This window comes from Bos javanicus, chromosome 2, assembly GCF_032452875.1.
Source record: "Bos javanicus breed banteng chromosome 2, ARS-OSU_banteng_1.0, whole genome shotgun sequence".
NCBI classification, from domain to species: Eukaryota; Metazoa; Chordata; class Mammalia; order Artiodactyla; family Bovidae; genus Bos; species Bos javanicus.
In genome coordinates this window covers 2,145,992-2,160,852 of record NC_083869.1, presented here as the reverse complement: position 1 = coordinate 2,160,852, position 14,861 = coordinate 2,145,992, and the positions used below count along the sequence as shown (strand labels likewise).

General features: G+C 37.8%; 2 non-coding genes across 2 annotated transcripts; both read right to left on the bottom strand.

The window, feature by feature from the left end:
• Nucleotides 1-1,156: 1,156 nt before the first annotated feature.
• On the bottom strand, nucleotides 1,157-1,228 carry TRNAC-ACA (transfer RNA cysteine (anticodon ACA)). The gene has a single exon. It is a non-coding gene; the product is annotated as a tRNA-Cys (tRNA).
• Nucleotides 1,229-14,386: 13,158 nt separating this feature from the next.
• Nucleotides 14,387-14,493, bottom strand: LOC133236428 (U6 spliceosomal RNA). The gene has a single exon (XR_009732887.1). It is a non-coding gene; the product is annotated as a U6 spliceosomal RNA (small nuclear RNA).
• Nucleotides 14,494-14,861: the final 368 nt, after the last annotated feature.

Genomic DNA, 14,861 nt, shown 5'->3' with positions numbered 1-14,861 from the left:
AGCTTGTGTTTCATCCAGCCCAGCATTTTGCATGATGTACTCTGCATATGTTAAATAAGCAGGGTGACAATATATAGCCTTGATGTACTTCTTTCCCAGTTTTGAATTAGTCCATTGTTCCATGTCTGGTTCTAACTGTTGCTTCTTGACAGCATACGGGTTTCTCAGGAGACAGATAAGGTGATCTTGAATTCCCATCTCTTCAAGAATTTTCCACAGTTTGTTCCAATCCACATAAAGGCTTTGGTGTAGTCAATGAAGCAGAAATAGGTGTTTTTCTGGGATTTCCATGCTTCCTCTGATTCAACAGATGTTGGAAATTTGATCTCTAGTACCTCTGACTTTTTTAATCCATCATGTACATCTGAAAGTTCTCAGTTCATGTACTGTTGAGACATAGCTTGAAGGATTTTGACCATTACCTTGCTAGCATGTGAAATGAGTGCAATTGTATGATAGTTTGAACATTCTTTGGCATTGCCCTTCTTTGGGTTTGGGATGAAGTCTGACCTTTCCCAGTCTTGTGGCCACTGCCGAGTATTCCAAATTTGCTGGTATATTGAGTGTAGCACTTTAACAGTATCATCCTTTAGGATTTTAAGTAGCTAGGTTGGAATTCCTTCACTTCCACTAGATTTGTTTGTAGTGATGCCTCCTAAGGCCCACTTGACTTCACACTCCAGGATGTCTGACTCTTAGTGAGTGACCATACCATCATGGCTATTCAAGTCATTAAGATCTTTTTTATACAGTTATTCTGTATATATTTACCTTATGGGATATGGTCTTTTTCAAAATTCCTATTAAACTCTTGAGCATTTAATTTACAAAGGAAAGTGATGTCTGCTAGAGAATCAATCAACTTGTTCCCACTGTCAAAGTTTCCCAGGGCTCCTGTGGGAAAATTAGAATCAGATGCCTCAAGTCTAAGGGAGTACTCTTTTTCCTCCTGATATAATGGCATAAATTCTTCTACATATGGAATTTCATATCTTTTCCCTGCTCTTTTGCAAAACATTTTTAAGTGAAGTGAAGTCACTCAGTCGTGTCCTACTTTTTGTGACCCCATGGACTGTAGCCTACCAGGCTCCTCTGTCCATGGGATTTTCCAGGCAAGAGTACTGGAGTGGTTTGCCATTTCCTTCTCCAAAGGATCTTCCCAACCCAGGGATCGAACCTGGGTCTCCCGCATTGTAGGCAGACGCTTTACCATCTGAGCCACCAGGGAAGTCAAAACATTTTTAACTGCAAGATATATAATAATTGAGTGAGATATTTAGAGACCATCACACTTTTGATCTTAACATATATAATATATGCCCCAAAGACCTTTCCTTCAGGATAAATGAAATATTTCTCATATTTATAAGTCTGATAACTTATAACCAAAACACAGAAGATGTAGGCAAATTCCAACACAAACAGCACAAACACATTCTAGCATCAGTGCACACAAAACCAATGAACAGGTTCCCAAATAGGGTAAACTTGCCCTATGAAAACAATGAACCAATTCCCCCCCCCAAAAATGGTTCCAACTCAGGTAAATCCAACAATAGTTTCCCTCTCCAACAGGGTACCACCAACCAAAGTGATCTGTCCCACAAAGGAAAAGCCCAGACTGAGGGGGGAATATGTTTTTGGTGTGCATACTGTGGTTGCTTACCCTACAAAATCCGGTTGATCAGCTCACAACATAAAAGAATACACAAAACCAAGACAAATGAACTGGCTACTGAATTAGGTAGATTTACCCCACAAAATTCACTTTTTCACATTTCTTTTTCTTGGGCATGGTCTTGATCCCTGTCTCCTGTGCAGTGTCATGAACCTCTGTCCATAGTTCTTCAGGCACTCAGTCTATAAGATCTAATTCCTTGAATCTATTTCTCACTTCCACTGTACAACCATATGGATTTGATTTAGGTCATATCTGAATGATCTAGTGCTTGTCCTACTTTGTTCAATTTAAGTCTGAATTTGGCAATAAGGAGTTCATGATCTGAGCCACACTCAGCTCCCAGGCATGTTTTTGCTCAGTGTATAGAGCTTCCCCATCTTTGGCTGAAAAGAATATAATCAATCTGATTTCGGTATTTACCATCTAGTGATGTCCATGTGTAGAGTTTTCTCTTGTGTTGTTGGAAGAGGCTGTTTGCTATGACCAGTGCATTCTTTTAGCAAAACTCTATTAGCCTATGCCCCACTTCATTCTGTACTCCAAGGCCAAATTTGCCTGTTACTCCAAGTGTTTCTTGACTTTCTGCTTTTGCATTCCAGTCTCCTATAATGAGAAGGACATCTTTTATGGGTGTTAGTTCTAGAAGTTCTTGTAGGTCTTCATATAACCATTCAACTTCAGCTTCTTCAGCATTACTAGACTTGGATTACTCTGATATTGCATGGTTTGCCTTGGAAATGAATAGAGATCATTCTTTCATTTTTGAGACTGTATCCAAGTACTGCATTTCAGACTATTTTGTTGATCATGATGGCTACTCCATTTCTTCTAAGAGATTCTTACCCACAGTAGTAGATATAATGGTCATCTGAGTTAAATTCACCCAATTCAGTCCATTTTAGTTTGCTTATTCCTAAAATGTTGACGCTCACTCTTGCCATATCCTGCTGGACCACTTCCAGTTTGACTTGATTCATGGACCTAACATTCCAGGTTCCTATGTAGTATTGCTCTTTACAGCATTGGACTTTGCTTCAATTACCAGTCATATCCATGACTGGCTGTTGTTTTTACCTTGGCTACATCTCTTCATTCTTTCTGGAATTATTTCTCCACTAATCTCCAGTAGCATATTGGGCACCTACAGACCTGGAGAGTTCATCTTTCAGTGTCCTATCTTTTTGCCTTTTTGTACTGTTCATAGGGATTTCAAGGCAAGAATAATGAAGAGGTTTGACATTCCCTTCTCCAGTGGACCACATTTTGTCAGAAAATGGCTATCTCAGGAGGCCTTACCAATAGCTGTTAAAAGAAGAGAAGTGAAAAGCAAGGGAGAAAAGGAAAGATACCCATTTGAATGCAGAGTTCCTAAGAATAGCAAGGAGAGATAAGAAAGCCTTCCTCAGTGATCAGAGCAAAGAAATAGAAGAAAACAATAGAATGGGAAATACTAGAGATCTCTTCAAGAAAATTAGAGATACCAAGGGAACATTTCATGCAAAAATGGTCACAATGAAGTACAAAAATTGTATGGGTCTAAGAGAAGCAGAAGATATTAAGAAAAGGTGGCAAGAACACACAGAACTATACAAAAAAGATCTTCATGATCCATGATGGTATGATCACTCACCTAGAGCCAGACATCCTGGAAGGTGAAGTCAAGTGGGCCATAGGAAGCATCACTATGAACAAAGCTAGTGGAGGTTATGGAATTCCAGTTGAGCTATTTCAAATCTTCAAAGATGATGCTGTGGAAGTGCTGCACTCAATACGCTAGCAAATTTGGAAAACTCAGCAGTGGCCACAGGACTGGAAAAGGTCAGTTTTCATTTCAATCCTAAAGAAAAGAAATGTCAAAGAATGCCCAAACTACCACAAAATTTCACTCATCTCACATGCTAGTAAAATAGCGTTCAAAATTCTCTAACCCAGGCTTCACTAATACATGAACTGTGAACTTCCAGATGTTCAAGCTGGATTTAGAAAATCAGAGGAACCAGAAATCAAATTGCCAACTTCTGCTGGATCATAGAAAAATCAAGAGAATTCCAGAAAAACACTTACTTCTGCTTTACTGACTATGCCAAAAGCTTTGACTGTGTGGATCACCACAAACTGTGGAAAGTTCTTTAAAAGATGGGAATACCAGACCACCTGACCTGCCCTTTGAGTAATCTGTATGCAGGTCAGGAAGCAACAGTTAGAACTGGACATGGAACAATAGGCTGGTTCCAAATAGGGAAAGGAGTACGTCAAGGCTGTATATTGTCACCTTGCTTATTTAACTTATATGCAGAGTACATCATGAGAAAAGCTGGGCTGGACAAACACAAGTTGGAATCAAGATTGCCAGAGAAATATCAGTAACCTCAGATATGCAGATGACACCACCCTTATGGCAAAAAGTGAAGAAGAACTAAAGAGTCTCTTGATGAAAGTGAAAGAGGAGAGTGAAAAGGTTGGCTTAAAACTCAACATTCTGAAAACTAAGATCATGGCATCACATGCCGTCACTTCATAGCAAATATATGGAGAAACAGTGGAAACAGTGGCATACTATTTTGGGGGCCTCCAAAATCACTGCAGATGGTGACTGCATTCGTGAAATTAAAAGATGCTTACTCCTTGTAAGAAAAGTTTTGACCAACATAGACAGCATATTAAAAAGGAGAGACAGTACTTTGCCTATAAAGGTCCGTCTAGTCAAAGCTATGGTTTTTCCAGTAGTTTTGAATGGATGTGAGTATTGGACTATAAAGAAAGCTGAGCACCAAAGAATTAATGCTTTTGAACTATGGTGTTGGAGAAGACTCTTGAGAGCCTCTTGGACTCCAGCAATCCTCAAGGAAACCAGTCCTGAATATTCATTGGAAGGACTGATGCTGAAGCTGAAACTCCACTATTTTGGCCACCTGATGAGAAGAACTGACTCATTTGAAAAGACCCTGATGCTGGGAAAGGCTTAAGGCGGGAGGAGAAGAGGAAGACAGAAGATGGGATGGTTGGATGGCATCACTGACTCAATGGGCATGAGTTAGAGTAAACTCCAGGAATTGGTTATGGACAGGGAAGCCTGGCGTGCTGCAGTCCATGGCGTCACAAAGAGTTGCACACGACTGAGTGACTGAACTGTACTGAACCTTACAAAAGTGAGCCCATCAACCCGCAGAAGTTTGTCAGTTCCTTGCTTCATCTGCCAAGTGCTGGGGCAGTCAATGCCACTTCAGGGAATTTTGAAGGGAAGATCCTCAGGACAAGCAGTCCCAGTAGCTGCTAGGGCCTTGCCCCAAAATTCCCTGACCAGGGCCAGGTAGCCATGAGCAGCATGGCTCCTGGCTGGCTCACCAAATTTTTTACTGAGTCCAAACTCACTCTGCTCGCCACATGACAGGCCAATGAATTGGAGATGAGGTGGAGAGACAAGGAATACAACTTTATTCAAAAAGCCAGCAGTCTGAGAAGATAGCAGACTAATGTCTCAAAATAACCATCTTGTCAGGGTCTGGATGTTGGCTCTTTTGTAGAACAGAGAGGGAGAGGAGGTGAGGGAGTAAAGTAAAAAGGACATTAATCTTGTAAGTATCTCCTGGGATGGCCAGACTTGAGAACAGGGTGCGTTGATTTTTTCTTTTCTGCAGTCATTCACAGGTGGACAGGGTCAGACTGTCTCTTTGTGAATTGAACAAAGGCACTTCAGATTAAGTTAGGCAGAGGGGCAGGGTTCTCTGAGGCAGGCCATTATGTATGATTACAATAACAAAAGCAACAAAATGCAAAGGTTAAAGTCAAAGACACAGATGCAACATAGATTCAGCATTGACTCTTCCCTATAATATGCTCTCTTTCTCACACAGAGGAAATCACAGGGTTTTCCTGGCACTGAGCTGTGCCATTCCTGAATGGCACAGTAAGATACAAATGTTACATTTACCCTTATCAGTGTATCAATGTTACACTAGTTAGAATGTTCAGAGCAATACTGAGTAGAAGTTGTGATAGTAGGCATTCCTTTCTGGTTGCCAATTTCAGGTAGAAAGCTTTCAATATTTCATTATTAAATATGATTTTGCTTTAGTCATTTAAGATATTTTTCATCATAGTAAGGAATTAACCATTTACTCCTGGTTAATTAAGAACTCTTGATATGATCTTATTTATATGTGGAATCTGAAGAAAATTTATAGAAATAATTAACAGATTTATGGTGGGAGTGAGGTGTGGCTGGAGAGGTAGGGGTGAGAGAAAGGGTGAAGGTGGACAAAAAGTTTAAACTTCTAGTTTAAAAAATAGAACTTTTGTCATGAAACCCCATGAAATGATTTTTCCATCTGTTTACATAATCATATGATTTTTCTCTTTATTCTGATAATATAATTAATTGCATTGTTTAGTGTTATTTCAATCTTACAACTCTTATGCAAACCTAAATTAATGTGGTATATTTTCCTTTGTTGAAAATGGTTTTTTGGATACTTTGCAACTATGTTTTTCACTAAAATTACCTTGTAATTTTCCTTTCTTTAAATGTCTTTATCAGGTATTTGTATGATGTTTATTCCAAGCTCATGACACTAATTGAGAATATTTTTAATTTTTCTGTTTTCTAGAGGAGTTTGTATAATACCTGTATTATTTCTTTTTAAAATATTTTCAAGAAGTCACCAAAAAAGCTATCTGAACTTGTGTATTTATTTATGATAAAGGTTTTAAGTAAAGACTAAAATTTTTAGGAACTATGAGAAAATACATAATTTTGATTTTTCCATGTCATTTTCAGTAAGCTGTGATTTTTTTTTTCTCTTGGAAATTTATTTCATTTAATTTCCCATGTTTATTGACATTAAATTTTTACAATCTTTCTTATGATCTTTTCAATGACTTTAGATTCTATAGTGATATTCTATTTCTCATTCCTGTTATTGGTAATTTTCATTCCTGATGTTGGCCAAATCAATCACGTGACTATGCCCAGCTTCAAGGAAACTGAGAAGTACCATTGTCCCATGTGCTCAGAAGTAGACAGAGTCAGATATCAGTAAACATAAATATGTTTATCACTACTTCCAAGAATATGGGGGCTATTAGAAGGAGAAACCAGGATTCAATCTCCTGAGCCATGCTTGCACACAGAGCACTCACTCTCTTCTGGGAAAAAAAGCAGTGTCCCCAGCCAGACATGATCCTTGTCCTTCCATCCTCTTGAAACAAGTCCCATGGGTTGCTTTCCAGTGATCTTTTGGGCCTTGACCTGGAACCACAGACACAATTGCTTTTGGGGTAGACAACTCTTAGAATACGTTACATCTTTATTTTGTTTCAAAGGTAGCAATCTTCCCTGGCAAAGTTTTACAGTGAGCTAGTGTTAAACGTACTATAAGAAAATTACTCTTGTTAATGATCTGAACTTTCAAAAATCCATTTTCTATTACTGAAATGAGATATCTCAGTTTCTTTCCACATATTATTTGTTTCATAGCACAAATTGGAAATAGTATAAATTTTCTACCAGCATATTAAAATGTGTTTTTATTAACTAGTAATTGAAATGAGACTTGGTAATCAGCAACAAAATGCTTTTGGAGAACTGAATATGTATACTTCTAATTTCATTAATAAAAATTACAACTCTATAGTTAGTTACTGTAGTTTTTTATGTTCATCCTTCCTGGTACAGCAGTGCATGGCAGGAATTTTCTCAACCTTTTCCCAACACATTAATATTGAGAAGCTCAAGGTTATAGATAAGTCTAAAGATCATAAATTAGCCTTACTGTAAGTACACTAACTTTTGCATAATTTCATAAATATAGCTGATGGCATGGAATGACATTGATTTATTGAAACATAATCCAAACATCTCAACCTGGGAGACACAGTGGAAAAGTAGAAAGGGCTAGATGTGAAAGTATGACACACCAAACCCAAATACCAGAGAAACTGAGGTGTTACCTAAGAAAAACTTAGGTGTTACCTAAGAAAAGCTCAGTCTCACTGAGCATTTGTTTCCTTATCTGTATAGACAGAAGACTGAGCTGAGCTTGCAAATTTGCCATGAAAATCATCTGTGACATATGTAAGTCAAATTAGCATAACGGGTTCTAGACCACAGTACACAACATAATGAAAGTGATAATGACTATTGTCATTTCCCTTACAGGACCTTCTCCAGGACTGGTTGATGTCTTTGATAGCACAGCCTAAGTACTTGGTGTCAGATACTAGAGACAGGAGAGATTTATCAGTGTTAGCTGATAAATAAGTGTCTGATAAATAAGCTGATAAATAAAGTGTCCACACTCCAACTTCAGATCTGAGCCCAATCAAGAAGTGATGTTGACTGCTAAATGGATTTCCCAGGGAAACAGAGGGTGAGGCAGTTCTAGGCATGTCCAGAGGAGGAGAGGACATTAACCAGATGAAGTCATAAATGCCAATTTCTTCTGAAGAATCTATAGGAAAGAAACCAAGCATCTTTAATGAAAGTAAAGCTCATTTATGGTGAGCTTAGGAAAGATGTACAAGCAAAGATATCTAAAGATTTTTCTGAGAGTACTAATAAGGCCTTGGATAAAAGGTGGAATATGTCAGCAGAGGGCACTTACAAGGGATCTGAGGAGAAGATACTGGCTGACCATTACAGAACTGGGATTCTCTCTGCTGAAGGCTTTCACCAAGTCCAGTAAAGAGGAGGAACTAAAGCTTCCTTTAGAGCTTACTGAAGAGGTGTTGGATTTTCACTCTGTTGGGTTATTCACAAATGCTTTTTGGTTCTTAATACAACTTACAGGTGTATGAGTCACTCCAAGTATGGACTCAAATAAATGTCTGGGGTGGTCTAATGCCATATGACTGCTGTGAATACAAGTGTCAAAATTGCTAGAGGCAAGGGCTTCATCCAGAAACATCACATGTCCCAGAATCAGACAGCTGTGTTGGAACCTGGCTCTGCTCACCACCAGCAATGGAACTGCAGGCAACATCATTAGATGCCAAATCTACAGGGAAATTTCTAAGAAGTGGGATATTTGCATGGTCTTAAGTTGGTCTCTATAGTTTGCTTAAAAGAGGAAAAATTGTTAGTGAAGAATGGAAAAGCTGGACAACACCATGACCAAATGATTAAAATCAATATCAGAATTGAGGAATAGATGGATTCTGTATGCTTTTAGATGTAATGTCTTAAGCACATAAATTGCTTTTCTAGTATCCTGACCTAAAATATGCAACCCAAATTCAGCCATGAGAAAATATTTATGCAACCCAAAATAATTATTGTATTTTAAAAGCTGAAAGAGACAGAGAAAGAGAAAAGAGTCAGAGGGAAAAGATTTATTATGAAAATTTGGCACATGTGATTATGCAATATACCATCTGAAAACTGTTCTAGGTTAAAGGACACTAAAGAGATGCTGAAACTAAATTAAATACATGATCCTAAACAGGAGAAGGCTTTTGAGAGTCCCTTGGACTGCAAGGAGATCCAACCAGTCCATCCTAAAGGAGATCAGTCCTGGGTGTTCATTGGAGGGACTGATGTTGAAGCTGAAACTCCAGTACTTTGGCCACCTGATGCAGAGAGCTGACTCATTTGAAAAGACCCTGATGTTGGGAAAGATTGAGGGTGGGAGGAGAAGGAGACGACAGAGGATGAGACGGTTGGATGGCATCACCGACACAATGGACATGGGTTTGGGTGGACTCTGGGAGTTGGTGATAGACAGGGAGGCCTGGCGAACTGCGGTTCATGGAGTCACAAAGAGTCCGACACGACTGAGCAACTGAACCGAACTGAAACTGTAATGCTGCAAGAAAAATGCTATACACAACATTATTTGGCCAATTGACAAAACTGGAATATGATCAATACATTAGAAAAAAAGTTTAATTAAGTGAATAATTGTACTGAAGATTATACGAGAACACCATCTCTTAGGAAACACATACTTAAGTATTTAGAGATAACTAAATGGCTTAGAAATTTTGTTTAGAGAAATAGAGAAAGCAAATGGGTGAAAATGTTAACAGATGAATCCAGATATATGAATGCTCTATGTTATATTCCAATCTTGCAACTTTCTGTAAGTGTGAAAAATAAAGCATAGAGTCGGACACAACTGAAGTGACTTAGCAGCAGCAGACTTAGCAGCAGCAGCAAGTGACTTTTATTATCACCAGACTCACTTTAAAATCATTTTTTCTGACCTATTTGGTTATATCTAAACAGAGAGCTTCAAAGACAAATTTGACCAAGCAAAATAAAAAAAAAAAAAGAAAAGTGATTTAAAATTATCTAGTTAGGGGACCAAATAATAGCTGAGGAAGTTAAGCACCACTAGACCCACCATATAAGGAATTCTGAAGTGTGTCGTTAAGAAGAAATAAATATGCTGTTTAACATCATGCTGCTGCTAAGTCGCATCAGTTGTGTCCGACTCTGTGCGACCCCATAGACGACAGCCCACCAGGCTTCCCCGTCCCTGGGATTCTCCAGGCAAGAACACTGGAGTGGGTTACCATTTCCTTCTCCAATGCATGAAAGTGAGAAGTGAAATTGAAGTCGCTCAGTCCTGTCAGACTCCATGGACTGTAGCCTACCAGGCTCCTCCATCCATGGGATTTTCCAGGCAAGAGTACTGGAGTGGGGTGCCATTGCCTTCTCTGATTTAACATCATAGAAACATATAAATATGTAAAACTCATCAGTAAGTGTAAATATATAATCAAAGTCAGGTTATCTAATATTGCAATGGTACATAAATTCCTTACGACTCTACTTCAAAAATTTAAAAAGAAATATATAAAAAATAACTATAGTAATTTATTGTTGTACACACAAAATAAAAAATATGCAAATTGTAATATCAAACCCTAAAATCTGAGGGGAGGTGAGAAATATAAAGTTTATGTTAATTATCCAAGTTAAATTGCTGTCAGCTTAAAACAGGATGTAATAACTATAAAATAATTTATGTATAAGAGTAGTCAGAAAAGTAAAATCTCCACTATGTATGAAAAAACTTATAATAAAGTCAAAACATACCGCTAAAAAAATTCATCAAATTACAAGCATGAGAAGAAGCAAGGAACAAAGGATCTACAAAATAGTGAGAAAGCAATAAAATGGCAATAGCAAATCTTTATCAATAGTTACTTTAAAGTAAATGAATTAAATTCTCCGATCAGAAGACATAATAGCCAAATGGATTTTTTAAAATAAATTGAAAAAGAAAAATCAGGAGAACAAGATGGCGGGGAAGTAGGTGGTGGTGGAGCATATCTATCTCCATGGATACATCAGGAATATACCTTCAGACACAGAAGTGCATGCAGAACATCACCTGAGAGTGGACAGGAGTACCTGACTAGTGGAAAGAAATATAAAAAACCACACAAAACTCGGTAAGACAAAGGAACTAGGGAGAAAAATAGGAGTGTTAGTGGGATTGAACCTGGATGTCCTGATCCAACATCAAGGTCATGGACTCTTGAATAGGATTGCATTGTTATCCCTAGGATAACTTGTTCCATTGATCAAATTTTTGGATCAATAAGTGATAGTGTGATTTGACTTGTGGGTCTAGTCTTTAAGATCGCTTGGAGGATTTTTTGTTCTCTGAGGTCACCCCAGCCAAAACTGTTAGTCCATAAAGAGTGTTATTACCCTCTGGTGGTTGAGTTTATTTTTTCTGGACTAGTTAGTTAAAGCTCCATAGGGTCTTCTCGTCTTATTAGTCTATTCCCGCCTATTCACGGGGAGGTCAATTTCACTGATTGGAAATAAGAGACAGTAAAACCCTCGTGTGGCCATTCATACAAGTCCTTATTTAGAGAACAAATGATCATGCTACCTTTGCACGGTCAGGATACTGCGGCCATTTAATGATTGTCACTGGGCAAGCAGTTCCTCCAATACTGGGGATGCTGGTGGTGATGTTTTTGGTAAACATGCGGGGTTTATGTTTTCGAGTTCCTTTTACTTCTTTTAACCTTTCCTTAAGTGCATTCCTGTGTTGGATTAACAGTATATTAATAAATTGCTTATTATTGGGTTATCTTTATTCACTGTTGTAATAGAGTATTATCAGATACTGACTTAAACTTATGCAAGGATAAGGTGTTTCTTGTTACTCATATTAACATTATTACTTCTATTTCCCAACAGATTAGTCCAGTATTAGGGCTAGGAGTTGGCTATTTAATGTTGGAATTAGTGCCATTTTTATTGTTAAGCTTTAACGCTTTCTTAATTGGTGGCTGCTTTTAGGCTTTCTATGGTGTTGTTGGATCTTACTCTCTAGTTAAGGTTGTATCCATTTCTAAAAGGCTGTACTTTTTTAGACTAACTTTTAAAAATACAGTGGGATCTATTTGGATTTTTTGGTATCTTTAAAGCTGATCTAAGATTCATTTTCTGGACACCAGCTATCACCAGGTTCGTTAGGCGTGTCACCTCTACTTACAAATCTTCTCACTATTTTGCCACATAGATGAGTTGGTTCTTGATAAACTGTTTGTAAGTAGCTCATCGGTTTCAGGTCACTTAGCCAAAATTTGTTTTGTTAAGTCTTATGCTAGTTAATTCATTATGCAAAAGGTACAAGGGATAATCTTTGCTTTTTGTACTTTAATTTTTTTCTTTCATAGTTCCCTTGCGGTAGGTACTTTCTCTATAGCGCCATATCTTAAATTTCTATCTCCTATACTTTAAATCAGAGGGTAAATGTTTTATTTTATCTTATTTTGATCATTTAATCAGGAATAGAGTTATGGGTTAGGTTTAGTTCAAGATATTCATAATACGTGAAATCTTCTAGGTGTAAACTAGGTGCTTTGTTTAAGCTATATCTTGGTTTGTCCAAGCACACTTTCCAGTATGCTTACCTTATTACAACTTGTCTCCTCTCATATAGTTGATACATGTGAATAGGATTAAGTGCATCATTTTTATTTGAGGAGGGTGGTGGGCACTGTGTGCATGCTTCATGGCCTAATTCAACTAAGCACTCTGTTCTTAGTTTACTACTAAATCCTCCTTTGGTTATTAGTTTCATAATTTTCATATTGGGTTTTCTTTTTTATTTTTAATTTTATTTTATTTTTAAACTTTACAAAATTGTATTAGTTTTGCCAAATATCAAAATGGATCCGCCACAGGTATACATGTGTTCCCCATCCTGAATCCTCCTCCCTCCTCCCTCCCCATACCATCCCTCTGGGTCATCCCAGTGCACTAGCCCCAAGCATCCAGTATCGTGCATCGAACCTGGACTGGCGATTCATTTCATATATGATATTATACATGTTTCAATGCCACTCTCCCAAATCACCCCACCCTCTCCCTCTCTCACAGAGTCCAAAAGACTGTTCTATACATCTGTGTCTCTTTTGCTGTCTCGTATACAGGGTTATCATTATCATCTTTATAAATTCCATATATATGCGTTAATATACTGTATTGGTGTTTTTCTTTCTAGCTTACTTCACTCTGTATATATGATATTATACATGTTTCAATGCCATTCTCCCAAATCTTCCCACCCTCTCCCTCTCCAACAGAGTCCATAAGACTGTTCTATACATCAGTGTCTCTTTTGCTGTCTCGTACACAGGGTTATTGTTACCATCTTTCTAAATTCCATATGTATGCATTAGGATACTGTATTGGTGATTTTCTTTCTGGCTTACTTCACTCTGTATAATAGGCTCCAGTTTCATCCACCTCATTAGAACTGATTCAAATGTATTCTTTTTAATGGCTGAGTAATACTCCATTGTGTATATGTACCACTACTTTCTTATCCATTCATCTGCTGATGGACATCTAGGTTGCTTCCATGTCCTGGCTATTATAAACAGTGCTGCGATGAACATTGGGGTACACATGTCTCTTTCCCTTCTGGTTTCCTCAGTGTGTATGCCCAGCAGTGGGATTGCTGGATCATAAGGTAGTTCTATTTCCAGTTTTTTAAGGAATCTCCACACTGTTCTCCAAAGTGGCTGTACTAGTTGGCATTCCCACCAACAGTGTAAGAGGGTTCCCTTTTCTCCACACCCTCTCCAGTATTTATTGCTTGTAGACTTTTGGATCACAGCCATTCTGACTGATGTGAAATGGTACCTCATAGTGGTTTTGATTTGCATTTCTCCAATAATGAGTGATGTTGAGCATCTTTTCATGTGTTTGTTAGCCATCTGTATGTCTTCTTTGGAGAAATGTCTATTTAGTTCTTTGGCCCATTTTTTTATTGGTTCATTTATTTTTCTGGAGTTGAGCTGTAGGAGTTGCTTGTATATTTTTGAGATTAGTTGTTTGTCAGTTGCTTCATTTGCTATTATTTTCTCCCATTCTGAAGGCTGCCTTTTCACCTTGCTAATAGTTTCCTTTGATGTGCAGAAGCTTTTAAGTTTAATTAGGTCCCATTTGTTTATTTTTGCTTTTATTTCCAATATTCTGGGAGGTGGGTCATAGAGGATGCTGTCTGATGTATGTCAGAGAGTGTTTTGCCTATGTTCTCCTCTAGGAGTTTTATAGTTTCTGGTCTTACATTTAGATCTTTAATCCATTTTGAGTTTATTTTTGTGTATGGTGTTAGAAAGTGTTCTAGCTTCATTCTTTTACAAGTGGTTGACCAGATTTCCCAGCACCACTTGTTAAAGAGATTGTCTTTAATCCATTGTATATTCTTGCCTCCTTTGTCAAAGATAAAATATATGGAACGTTTCACGAATTTGCATGTCATCCTTGTGCAGGGGTCATGCTAATCTTCTCTGTATCGTTCCAATTTTAGTATATATGCTGCCAAAGCAAGCACTTGGGTTTTCTTAAAATAGAAAATGTAGCCCATTTCTTTCTATTCCATAGGTTACACCTTGACCTAACGTTTTTATGTACTGTGATTGTGCTTACTTTTATTCCTTTTTAGGGTTTGCTGAAGATGGTGGTATATAGACTGTATTAGCAAGGATTGGTGAGGTTTATCAGGGTTTATCGATTATAGAACAGGCTCCTCTAGAAGGGTATAAAGCACCGCCAAGTCCTTTGAGTTTTAAGCTGTTGCTGGTAGTACTCTGGCAAATAATTTTGTTTGTACAATTATTTGTGTTTAGGGTTAAGCATAGTGGGGTATCTAATCCCAGTTTGGGTCTTAGCTATAGTGTATCAGCTATTATAGAGTTACTT